Below are 12,261 nucleotides of genomic sequence, written 5' to 3'. Positions count from 1 at the left end.
CACAGAGACATGCTTTAAATAGTCTTGCTTCAGTCGCTTGAATGTCAGTCCAACAAAAAGCTTTATTTATGTTTCCATATTCATAAACCTGTGCTGGTTTTAACTGACCATTTGGCTGTTCATCAATAAAATCAATCTGACACAACGTCCTCCTACAAATGCTTTTCTTAACATAATTGTCAGCTTATTAAACCATGCTTTATCTGATATAATCTGTACTGAATAGATCATGTTTTATAGCAGCATAATGAAAAGAAGAGATTTGCATTTTAGGACTGCTTCACTAAATATTATAATATGTGTAAGGGTAAAATGTAGCAAATATTAGGGATTTTTCAAACTTGAATGTTAGACGATTTGGACTAAGAAATATATATATACAGTAAACTTAAAAAAAAAGGTTTTTGACTTATGCAAACATTAAAGTTATTTATTACCTCTGAGAACTTTATACTGACAGAATGCAGAGAAACATATCTTCTAAAGCACAATTTCAGATTAAAATCTAAAAAAATAAGCATAGTATTAAAATTAAACTGAAAAATAAATAAATAAATAAAATAAAATATTCATGGGATACTTCTTATAAGTTTGTGCTGGATCATTACTTAGAGTTGGTTTACATACAGTCAGGTCCATAAATATTGGGACATCAACACAATTCTAATCTTTTTGGCTCGATACACCACCAAAATGGATTTGAAATGAAACAAACAAGATGTGCTTTAACAGAATTTCAGCTTTAATTTGAGGGTATTTACATCCAAATCAGGTGAAAGGTGTAGGAATTACAACAGTTTGTATATGTGCCTCCCACTTTTTAAGGGACCAAAAGTAATGGGACAATTGGCTGCTCAGCTGTTCCATGGCCAGGTGTGTGTTATTCCCTCATTATCCCATTTACAAGGAGCAGATAAAAGGTCCAGAGTTAATTTCAAGTGTGCTATTTGCATTTGGAATCTGTTGCTGTCAACTCTCAATATGAGATCCAAAGAGCTGTCACTATCAGTGAAGCAAGCCATCATTAGGCTGAAAAAACAAAATAAACCCATCAGAGAGATAGCAAAAAAATTAGGTGTGGCAAATCAACTGTTTGGAACATCCTTAAAAAGAAAGAATGCACCGGTGAGCTCAGCAACACCAAAAGACCCAGAAGACCACGGAAAACAACTGCAGTGGATGACAGAAGAATTCTTTCCCTGGTGAAGAAAACACCCTTCACAACAGTTGGCCAGATTAAGAACACTCTCCAGGAGGTAGGTGTATGTGTGTCAAAGTCAACAATCAAGAGAAGACTTCACCAGAGTGAATGCAGAGGGTTCACCTCACCACAAGACGTAAACCATTGGTGAGCCTCAAAAACAGGAAGGCCAGATTAGAGTTTGCCAAACAACATCTAAAAAGCCTTCAAAGTTCTGGAACAACATCCTATGGACAGAGGAGACCAAGATCAACTTGTACCAGAGTGATGGGAAGAGAAGAGTATGGAGAAGGAAAGGAACTGCTCATGATCCAAAGCATACCACCTCATCAGTGAAGCATGGTGGTGGTAGTGTCATGGCGCGGGCATGTATGGCTGCCAATGGAACAGGTTCTTTTGTATTTATTGATGACGTGACTGCTGACAAAAGCAGCAGGATGAATCCTGAAGTGTTTTAGGCAATATTACCTGCTCATATTCAGCCAAATGCTTCAGAACTCATTGGATGGTGCTTCACAGTGCAGATGCGGACAATGACCCGAAGCATACTGCGAAAGCAACCAAAGAGTTTTTTAAGGGAAAGAAGTGGAATGTTATGCAATGGCCAAGTTAATCACCTGACCTGAATCCGATTGAGCATGCATTTCACTTGCTGAAAACAAAACTGAAGGGAAAATGCCCCAAGAACAAGAGGAACTGAAGACAGTTGCAGTAAAGGCCTGGCAGAGCATCACCAGGGATGAAACCCAGCGTCTGGTGATGTCTATGCATCCCAGACTTCAGGCTGTTATTGACTGCAAAGGATTTGCAAGTATTGAAAAGTGAAAGTTTGATTTGTGATTGTTAATCTGTCCCATTACTTTTGGTCCCTTAAAAAGTGGGAGGCAAATATACAAACTGTGGTAATTCCTACACCCTTTACCTGATTTGGATGTAAATACCCTCAAATTAAAGCTGAAAATCTGCAGTTAAAGCACATCTTCTTTGTTTCATTTCAAATCCATTGCGGTGGTGTATAGAGCCAAAAAGATTAGAATTGTGTCGATGTCCCTGACTGTATATGCGGTGACAGACATCGTATGTGATTCGGAGCGCACTGCTCTGCAAATCACATGCGATGTCTCTGTGAAGCAAATTCAGCCATACAGGTTGTATGGTTAAATTTGCGTTGCATTCAGACACAACTCGCACAGGACCCTGTGCGATCTCATGGGTGTTCACACCTATACAATCCAATTCATGTCCGAACTGACAGTTCACACTGCGATATGAGAACTGATGTGGGGGTGTCATTAACTTTGGATTGACACCCCTAGCAATTTACATATGGCAGTGTGAACTGCCTGCGAGTTGAATGCAATGCGGGAACTCGCATTGGATTTGCACGGTTCCCGTATCGCATATGTGTGAACCGGGACTCAAAGTAAACCCTCGACCTGTAAAACAACCTTTTTAGTTTAAAAAAGAAATGAAAGACAAAACATTTGTGTATGGATATAAAAAACATAAATACCCCCTTTTTTATAAATGATCACATTCCCTCTGTTCTCAGCTGCATAATAGCTGGGGATTGAGAAACTGCAGCACATTGATCTTTCCAGTGAATGGCTGTGCAAGAGGGGGGGACAGGACAAGCATAATCATTGAAGGAGCACAGCCAGCACAGCTAGAGAACTTACCAGGGTGTGCTCTCCTGCTTAGTGTGATCAGTTTTTATTAGGAAAGTAGAGGGACTGGCAGCAACACCAGGGATTTCACATAAAGGAAGTAATAGAAACAGAATAGGATGAATTTTTATACAAGTGCATGGTACAGCAGGCACATATCAGGAATATGAAATGTTGGGGTAACAAACGCTTTAAAACTTATGTCATTGACTCTTTGTGACATGTACTACACATATATACATATACACATATTGATTAATATTTCTGTAAAAAAAAAAAAAAAAGACATTTGGCACAATACCTAAATAAAATGAGGTTGTTAAGTGTTACTGAGACATTGTGTAACTAAATCTTACAGCCTATAATGAATGAAAAGTATTAAGATATATTTTAAAAGGACCTGGCAATAACTTATGGTAAACCAGAACACACGTAATCTATTAATTAATATGTTCTACTGACTGTGTGTTTGATGTATTGTTTCTACTATACTCACAGTTTTAAACATTGCCATGAGCTAAGCAGGTGTAAATACAATAAATATTCATCATGAGAGTTGAATTGCTCTTTTTTTTAGTAAAGCATATGTTCCCTATTCTTCTGGGAACCATGAAAGGGGTTGGTGTACGTTCCCAACAGGTCTGGTTTTTACAAATGTATAACCTACTTAGCTGTACAAGTCAAGGGATAACCCCCAATAGTATATTATTCTGGATGCAGCCGTTTTCTTGGCTAGCCAACTGGCAATCAAGAACCATCACTATCCAGTGATATAATGGCCTTTTATTAGATACTTCCTGGCATGATGAGAAATTGTAATGTAAAAATCACTTATTTTAGCTTTATTTTTTTAGTTCTAGTTTACTCTTTTAGGGGGTAGATACTGCCATTAAAAATAATTTCCAAGGTTCTATTTAGCACACTCAATGTGCTATAAGTTATATACCCAGCTTGGCTCCAGAGCAATTTTTTTTTAATTTTCTGCATAGATGTGAAAATTTTGGGCAATAATATTAATTAAACCCCATGAACATTATATATTTTCTGAAAGCAGAATAAAAGGATGATAGCTGAAAACTTTTGCGCAACTGTTTATTAAACGCAAATTTTCAGAAAATAATATAATAAAATGAATTTTAGTGCAAAATCACACCATATAATACCCATTTTGGTTAAAATATAAAATAAAAGGTTACATCGAGTAAAGAGATACCAAACATTCCATGTCTTAAAATTGCATGCGCCTGCGATGTTGCCAAAAATGATGGTGTTCAAAAATCCCTATAGGTGACACTTTAAAAGTCTTTACAGCTCATCAGTTTACAGTTAACTAGTAGCTCTTGTGCTAGAATTATTGTTCTCACTCTGAGGTTCACGGCGATTTGTCGCACATATAGTTCGACTGCAATTTACAAGCACGTGCTGCGCATTGGCTCGCGTTTGCATTTGCGCAGGTGTGCGAGGCTACGGGGGTTTTTGGCAATGTTTTTTTATTGTAATATATTTTATTATAATTTTTTTTTTTTTTACATTTTTTTCTTTTATTTTTATATTTATTTTTATGTGAATGCTATCACAGGGGTTTAATAAACCCCTACTTGATAGCATTGGGCGGGTGACAGGTACTTTTTATGAAGACATTAGAGGTCTAATAGATCCCAATGTCTCCCCTGCCCTTCACACCATCTAACCAAGCACAGATCAGTTTGGTTAGATGTGTCCCTAAGCTGTGCTGGCCAGTAAAGAGTGCAATTGAAACTGGAAGTAACATTGCTTCCGATTTCACTATTTGCATATGAGATTGAGGCATGGATTTGCCTCAGTCTCACTGCAATCTCTCTCCCCCAGCTGCCAGCTGTGTTCCTGGGCACCGGTGAGCCTGGGACAGCCCAAGAACCATAGGGGGAGGGGTTGCGCTGGTGGGAGGGGGGCACGGCGCTGCTGGCTGTGTGAAAGTGATCAGCAACTATACAGTTGCCGCATCCCTTTCACTTTGAAGCAGAGAGTTGGCTCTACAAAACACACACTTGTCGATGGCTGCTACTGCAGCCACCCACTTTTGATTAAAGGTTCTTTCTTTGGATGTACGTAATATGCGCAAAGACCTGAATTGGATAATGTACAACATTGTACACTCCATTTTGATTGTACTAAATCCCTTGAAAACTAAGAATAAAATACATGTGACCCCTTGCTTTTAAGTTCTAAGGCAAATCCATTTCTCTGGAGTAATATTCATGATAGATACCCAGTCAATTAAAGTCAATCTAAAATCATAACAACAATTTTCTCATCACCATACCCACCAACTGGGCTTAATAAGGCTTGAGTCACAGACCAGTATGTATAGCTGTAAAGTCATATTTTAATGCATACTCAAGGTAAACAACACTAAGTATTGAAATAAGAGAGTAAACATGACAGCCAGAAACCTAGCATTTGCAGAATGAGAAGTAACAATGTCATCTTCTTGTGTCTGTCAGGGAAGGTTTTCTTTAAAGTTTCTGACCCCAGATCAGAGGTTTGATTCTGTAAGCTGAATGACTTGTAGTTCCCTGGCATAGTTTACCAGTCTTCCACCATACTGGTGTGAGCAGTACTGTATGTTGTTTGAAGCTATTGTTATTCCTCTTTCCATTTTTAAAATGTCATTAGTAATATTTAAAGGGTAACTCCATTTGATGGGTAAAACATAACAAATAAAAAATAATATGACATCTACAATTGCTACACATGCCGTACTGTAACAAGCTGCTCGCCTTAGTTTTGTAATGAGGTGTTTACTTTTCAATAAAGATATATTGAAATAAAAGTGTAGGGCTACCCCTGTAGGAGCCGCTGAATTGGATGGGTCCTTTGATCTTTGCCTCAACCTCTTCAAGAACCTCAGCCCCTCTCACACACCAGTTTGAGTTCACAAATGTCCAAAAACAGTAAAGGGATACTTGGTACCCAGTAGCGTTCGTGTATCAAGAAACAGGCACCAAACCAGTTAGCAAAGGTAAACTTAATATACTGTCATTTAACAAGGTTAATAACCAAGTAAGCACCAAAAAATGACAATGGAAGTGACACAGTTCAGCATGCAAAGTGACTAGCAGTAAGGGTAAGGCATAAGGTGACATTTACCATCCAGACCAGCATAAGCAGTAGCAACACCACCTGAATTGCTGCAGTGAGCAGTAGTGAAACTTGATCCATCAAACACAGAAACGAAACTGCCAGAGTGCATTAATGGCAGCTATGCTAGGTCTTAACCAACTGAGTGTTCACTGTCAATATTCAAAATGGTAAGATAGGTAGAGAGAATAAAGGAGATTGGCAAAATAGTTTATTGGGAGAGGCAGTTCCTTCCGGTCGTTCTTCTGATGGCTATCATTGGGGCCCTTTAAGAAGCGTTGATGCACTTACTGTAATGATGGTCTTATTAAACATGCATGCAGTAAGATGTGGTAAGGTACAGTTCAGTTTTGCCAAAGGGTGACGTAGATGTGGGCCAGAGGTGGTGACTAGTGTTGAGCGAACACGGACTGTATTATTCATGTTCGTACCGAATAATTGGATTTTTTGTACCCGAACACGGACACGGACACTTTACTGTATGTTCGGGTAAAAATCCGTGTTCGGTCGTTTTATTTCCGGGTTTTGCATGCTTTGGCGCTCTTTTCATGGCGGGCTTTCAACAGCCAATCAACAATCGTTTAACTGGTGTGCCTTAAGCCATCCCAGCCATGCCTGCAAATGTCTCAGTAGCTGTGATTGGCCGTCTGAAGCATGTGACCAAGTCTTTATAAGTTCCAGGCAGCCGCAGCGTCTTCATTCTGCTGCTTAGATCAGGGACAGAGCACACATCAACGTGCTGGCTGCTGATTAGGGAAAGACAGGCAGGAAAAAAACATTTGTGTCCGGATAGAATTGAGGGACAGGTCGGAGTGTTTAGGCAGGGCGAGTTGTAGGCATTTTAGGGATAGAGTCTGCTGAATTATAGGGTCAGTGTCTTCTACAAAGTACAATCGATATTGCTGTGTGGGGGGTGGGGTGACTCTGCACTCAATCCTGATCTACGATCTCTTCTCAATCCTGTTAGGGAGAGGCTGCTGCTGCTGAATTTTAGGGAAACTGTGTTCTACAAACTACAATCGATATTGCTGTGTGGTGTGGGATAGGAGATAGGCAGGTGTCAGTGATCCACATCCATTTTTCTGTGTGTGAGCTGCAGTGAACACAATCTTTTTGGGCTGCAGTGAACACAATCTTTTTGGGGTGCAGTGAACAACGTCCTTTTTGGGGTGCAGTGAACAAAATCTTTTCGGGGTGCAGTGAACAAAATCCTTTTTGGGGTGCAGTGAACAACATCCTTTTTGGGGTGCAGTGAACACAATCTTTTTGGGGTGCAGTGAACAAAATCCTTTGTGGGGTGCAGTGAACACAATCTTTGTGGGGTGCAGTGAACAACATCCTTTTTGGGGTGCAGTGAACAAAATCCTTTTTGGGGTGCAGTGAACACAATCTTTTTGGGGTGCAGTGAACAAAATCCTTTGTGGGGTGCAGTGAACACAATCTTTTTGGGGTGCAGTGAACAAAATCCTTTTTGGGGTGCAGTGAACAACATCCTTTTTGGGGTGCAGTGAACAAAATCCTTTTAGGGTGCAGTGAACACAATCTTTGTGGGGTACAGTGAACAGAATCTTTGTGGGGTGCAGTGAACACAATCTTTGGGGGGTACAGTGAACACAATCTTTTTGGGGTGCAGTGAACAAAATCCTTTGTGGGGTGCAGTGAACACAATCTTTGTGGGGTGCAGTGAACACAATCTTTTTGGGGTGCAGTGAACAAAATCCTTTGTGGGGTGCAGTGAACACAATCTTTGTGGGGTGCAGTGAACACAATCTTTTTGGGGTGCAGTGAACAAAATCCTTTTTGGGGTGCAGTGAACACAATCTTTGTGGGGTGCAGTGAACACAATCTTTTTGGGTGGAGTGAACAAAATCCTTTTTGGGGTGCAGTGAACAACATCCTTTTTGGGGTGCAGTGAACAAAATCCTTTTTGGGGTGCAGTGAACACAATCTTTTTGGGGTGCAGTGAACAAAATCCTTTGTGGGGTGCAGTGAACACAATCTTTGTGGGGTATAGTGAACAGAATCTTTGTGGGGTGCAGTGAACACAATCTTTGGGGGGTACAGTGAACACAATCTTTTTGGGGTGCAGTGAACAAAATCCTTTGTGGGGTGCAGTGAACACAATCTTTGGGGGGTACAGTGAACACAATCTTTATGGGGTGCAGTGAACAAAATCCTTTGTGGGGTGCAGTGAACACAATCTTTGTGGGGTGCAGTGAACACAATCTTTTTGGGGTGCAGTGAACAAAATCCTTTTTGGGGTGCAGTGAACAACATCCTTTTTGGGGTGCAGTCAACACAATCTTTTTGGGGTGCAGTGAACAAAATCCTTTGTGGGGTGCAGTGAACACAATCTTTGTGGGGTACAGTGAACAGAATCTTTGTGGGGTGCAGTGAACACAATCTTTGGGGGGTACAGTGAACACAATCTTTTTGGGGTGCAGTGAACAAAATCCTTTGTGGGGTGCAGTGAACACAATCTTTGGGGGGTACAGTGAACACAATATTTTTGGGGTGCAGTGAACAAAATCCTTTGTGGGGTGCAGTGAACACAATCTTTGTGGGGTGCAGTGAACACAATCTTTTTGGGGTGCAGTGAACAAAATCCTTTTTGGGGTGCAGTGAACAAAATCCTTTTAGGGTGCAGTGAACACAATCTTTGTGGGGTGCAGTGAACAAAATCCTTTTTGAGGTGCAGTGAACACAATCTTTGTGGGGTGCAGTGAACACAATCTTTGTGGGGTACAGTGAACACAATCTCATACTTCTGAACATTTGAGGGTGCTGCCTGTTCCATACTCCTCCTCCTACTGCTCAACCATCCTTTTAGGGGTACAAACAATAGTAATTGGGGCCTAGTGTGGTGGTGTACGTGTGAGATACATACACTTTCTTTTTGATGATATTTTCTATTCCGCTATTCAATTAAATCCTTTGGGGATCAATTAAATTGCGTGATAGTCTGTGTCGGTACGTGTGAGATCCACCTTTCCAAGTTTTTGGGGTTCATCTCATACTTCTGAAGATTTGAGGGTGCTGCCTGTTCCATACTCCTCCTCCTACTGCTCAACCATCCTTTTAGGGGTACAAACAATAGTAATTGGGGCCTAGTGTGGTGGTGTACGTGTGAGATACATACACTTTCTTTTTGATCATATTTTCTATTCCGCTATTCAATTAAAACCTTTGGGGATCAATTAAATTGCGTGATAGTCTGTGTCGGTACGTGTGAGATCCACCTTTCCAAGTTTTTGGGGTTCATCTCATACTTCTGAAGATTTGAGAGTGCTGCCTGTTCCATACTCCTCCTCCTACTGCTCAACCATCCTTTTAGGGGTACAAACAATAGTAATTGGGGCCTAGTGTGGTGGTGTACGTGTGAGATACATACACTTTCTTTTTGATCATATTTTCTATTCCGCTATTCAATTAAAACCTTTGGGGATCAATTAAAGTGCGTGATAGTCTGTGTCGGTACGTGTGAGATCCACCTTTCCAAGTTTTTGGGGTTCATCTCATACTTCTGAAGATTTGAGGGTGCTGCCTGTTCCATACTCCTCCTCCTACTGCTCAACCATCCTTTTAGGGGTACAAACAATAGTAATTGGGGCCTAGTGTGGTGGTGTACGTGTGAGATACATACACTTTCTTTTTGATCATATTTTCTATTCCGCTATTCAATTAAAACCTTTGGGGATCAATTAAATTGCGTGATAGTCTGTGTCGGTACGTGTGAGATCCACCTTTCCAAGTTTTTGGGGTTCATCTCATACTTCTGAAGATTTGAGAGTGCTGCCTGTTCCATACTCCTCCTCCTACTGCTCAACCATCCTTTTAGGGGTACAAACAATAGTAATTGGGGCCTAGTGTGGTGGTGTACGTGTGAGATACATACACTTTCTTTTTGATCATATTTTCTATTCCGCTATTCAATTAAAACCTTTGGGGATCAATTAAATTGCGTGATAGTCTGTGTCGGTACGTGTGAGATCCACCTTTCCAAGTTTTTGGGGTTCATCTCATACTTCTGAAGATTTGAGGGTGCTGCCTGTTCCATACTCCTCCTCCTACTCCTCAACCATCCTTTTAGGGGTACAAACAATAGTAATTGGGGCCTAGTGTGGTGGTGTACGTGTGAGATACATACACTTTCTTTTTGATCATATTTTCTATTCCGCTATTCAATTAAAACCTTTGGGGATCAATTAAATTGCGTGATAGTCTGTGTCGGTATGTGTGAGATCCACCTTTCCAAGTTTTTGGGGTTCATCTCATACTTCTGAAGATTTGAGGGTGCTGCCTGTTCCATACTCCTCCTCCTACTGCTCAACCATCCTTTTAGGGGTACAAACAATAGTAATTGGGGCCTAGTGTGGTGGGGTACGTGTGAGATACATACACTTTCTTTTTGATCATATTTTCTATTCCGCTATTCAATTAAAACCTTTGGGGATCAATTAAATTGCGTGATAGTCTGTGTCGGTACGTGTGAGATCCACCTTTCCAAGTTTTTGGGGTTCATCTCATACTTCTGAAGATTTGAGGGTGCTGCCTGTTCCATACTCCTCCTCCTACTCCTCAACCATCCTTTTAGGGGTACAAACAATAGTAATTGGGGCCTAGTGTGGTGGTGTACGTGTGAGATACATACACTTTCTTTTTGATCATATTTTCTATTCCGCTATTCAATTAAAACCTTTGGGGATCAATTAAATTGCGTGATAGTCTGTGTCGGTACGTGTGAGATCCACCTTTCCAAGTTTTTGGGGTTCATCTCATACTTCTGAAGATTTGAGGGTGCTGCCTGTTCCATACTCCTCCTCCTACTGCTCAACCATCCTTTTAGGGGTACAAACAATAGTAATTGGGGCCTAGTGTGGTGGTGTACGTGTGAGATACATACACTTTCTTTTTGATCATATTTTCTATTCCGCTATTCAATTAAAACCTTTGGGGATCAATTAAATTGCGTGATAGTCTGTGTCGGTACGTGTGAGATCCACCTTTCCAAGTTTTTGGGGTTCATCTCATACTTCTGAAGATTTGAGGGTGCTGCCTGTTCCATACTCCTCCTCCTACTGCTCAACCATCCTTTTAGGGGTACAAACAATAGTAATTGGGGCCTAGTGTGGTGGTGTACGTGTGAGATACATACACTTTCTTTTTGATCATATTTTCTATTCCGCTATTCAATTAAATCCTTTGGGGATCAATTAAATTGCGTGATAGTCTGTGTCGGTACGTGTGAGATCCACCTTTCCAAGTTTTTGGGGTTCATCTCATACTTCTGAAGATTTGAGGGTGCTGCCTGTTCCATACTCCTCCTCCTACTGCTCAACCATCCTTTTAGGGGTACAAACAATAGTAATTGGGGCCTAGTGTGGTGGTGTACGTGTGAGATACATACACTTTCTTTTTGATCATATTTTCTATTCCGCTATTCAATTAAAACCTTTGGGGATCAATTAAATTGCGTGATAGTCTGTGTCGGTACGTGTGAGATCCACCTTTCCAAGTTTTTGGGGTTCATCTCATACTTCTGAAGATTTGAGGGTGCTGCCTGTTCCATACTCCTCCTCCTACTGCTCAACCATCCTTTTAGGGGTACAAACAATAGTAATTGGGGCCTAGTGTGGTGGTGTACATGTGAGATACATACACTTTCTTTTTGATCATATTTTCTATTCCGCTATTCAATTAAAACCTTTGGGGATCAATTAAATTGCGTGATAGTCTGTGTCGGTACGTGTGAGATCCACCTTTCCAAGTTTTTGGGGTTCATCTCATACTTCTGAAGATTTGAGGGTGCTGCCTGTTCCATACTCCTCCTCCTACTCCTCAACCATCCTTTTAGGGGTACAAACAATAGTAATTGGGGCCTAGTGTGGTGGTGTACGTGTGAGATACATACACTTTCTTTTTGATCATATTTTCTATTCCGCTATTCAATTAAAACCTTTGGGGATCAATTAAATTGCGTGATAGTCTGTGTCGGTACGTGTGAGATCCACCTTTCCAAGTTTTTGGGGTTCATCTCATACTTCTGAAGATTTGAGGGTGCTGCCTGTTCCATACTCCTCCTCCTACTGCTCAACCATCCTTTTAGGGGTACAAACAATAGTAATTGGGGCCTAGTGTGGTGGGGTACGTGTGAGATACATACACTTTCTTTTTGATCATATTTTCTATTCCGCTATTCAATTAAAACCTTTGGGGATCAATTAAATTGCGTGATAGTCTGTGTCGGTACGTGTGAGATCCACCTTTCCAAGT

The sequence above is a fragment of the Pelophylax lessonae genome (genome assembly GCF_965119305.1).
Source record: "Pelophylax lessonae genome assembly, chromosome: 2".
Taxonomy (NCBI): domain Eukaryota; kingdom Metazoa; phylum Chordata; class Amphibia; order Anura; family Ranidae; genus Pelophylax; species Pelophylax lessonae.
The sequence above is the reverse complement of the archived record's forward strand: the minus strand, read 5'-3'. Positions refer to the sequence as shown.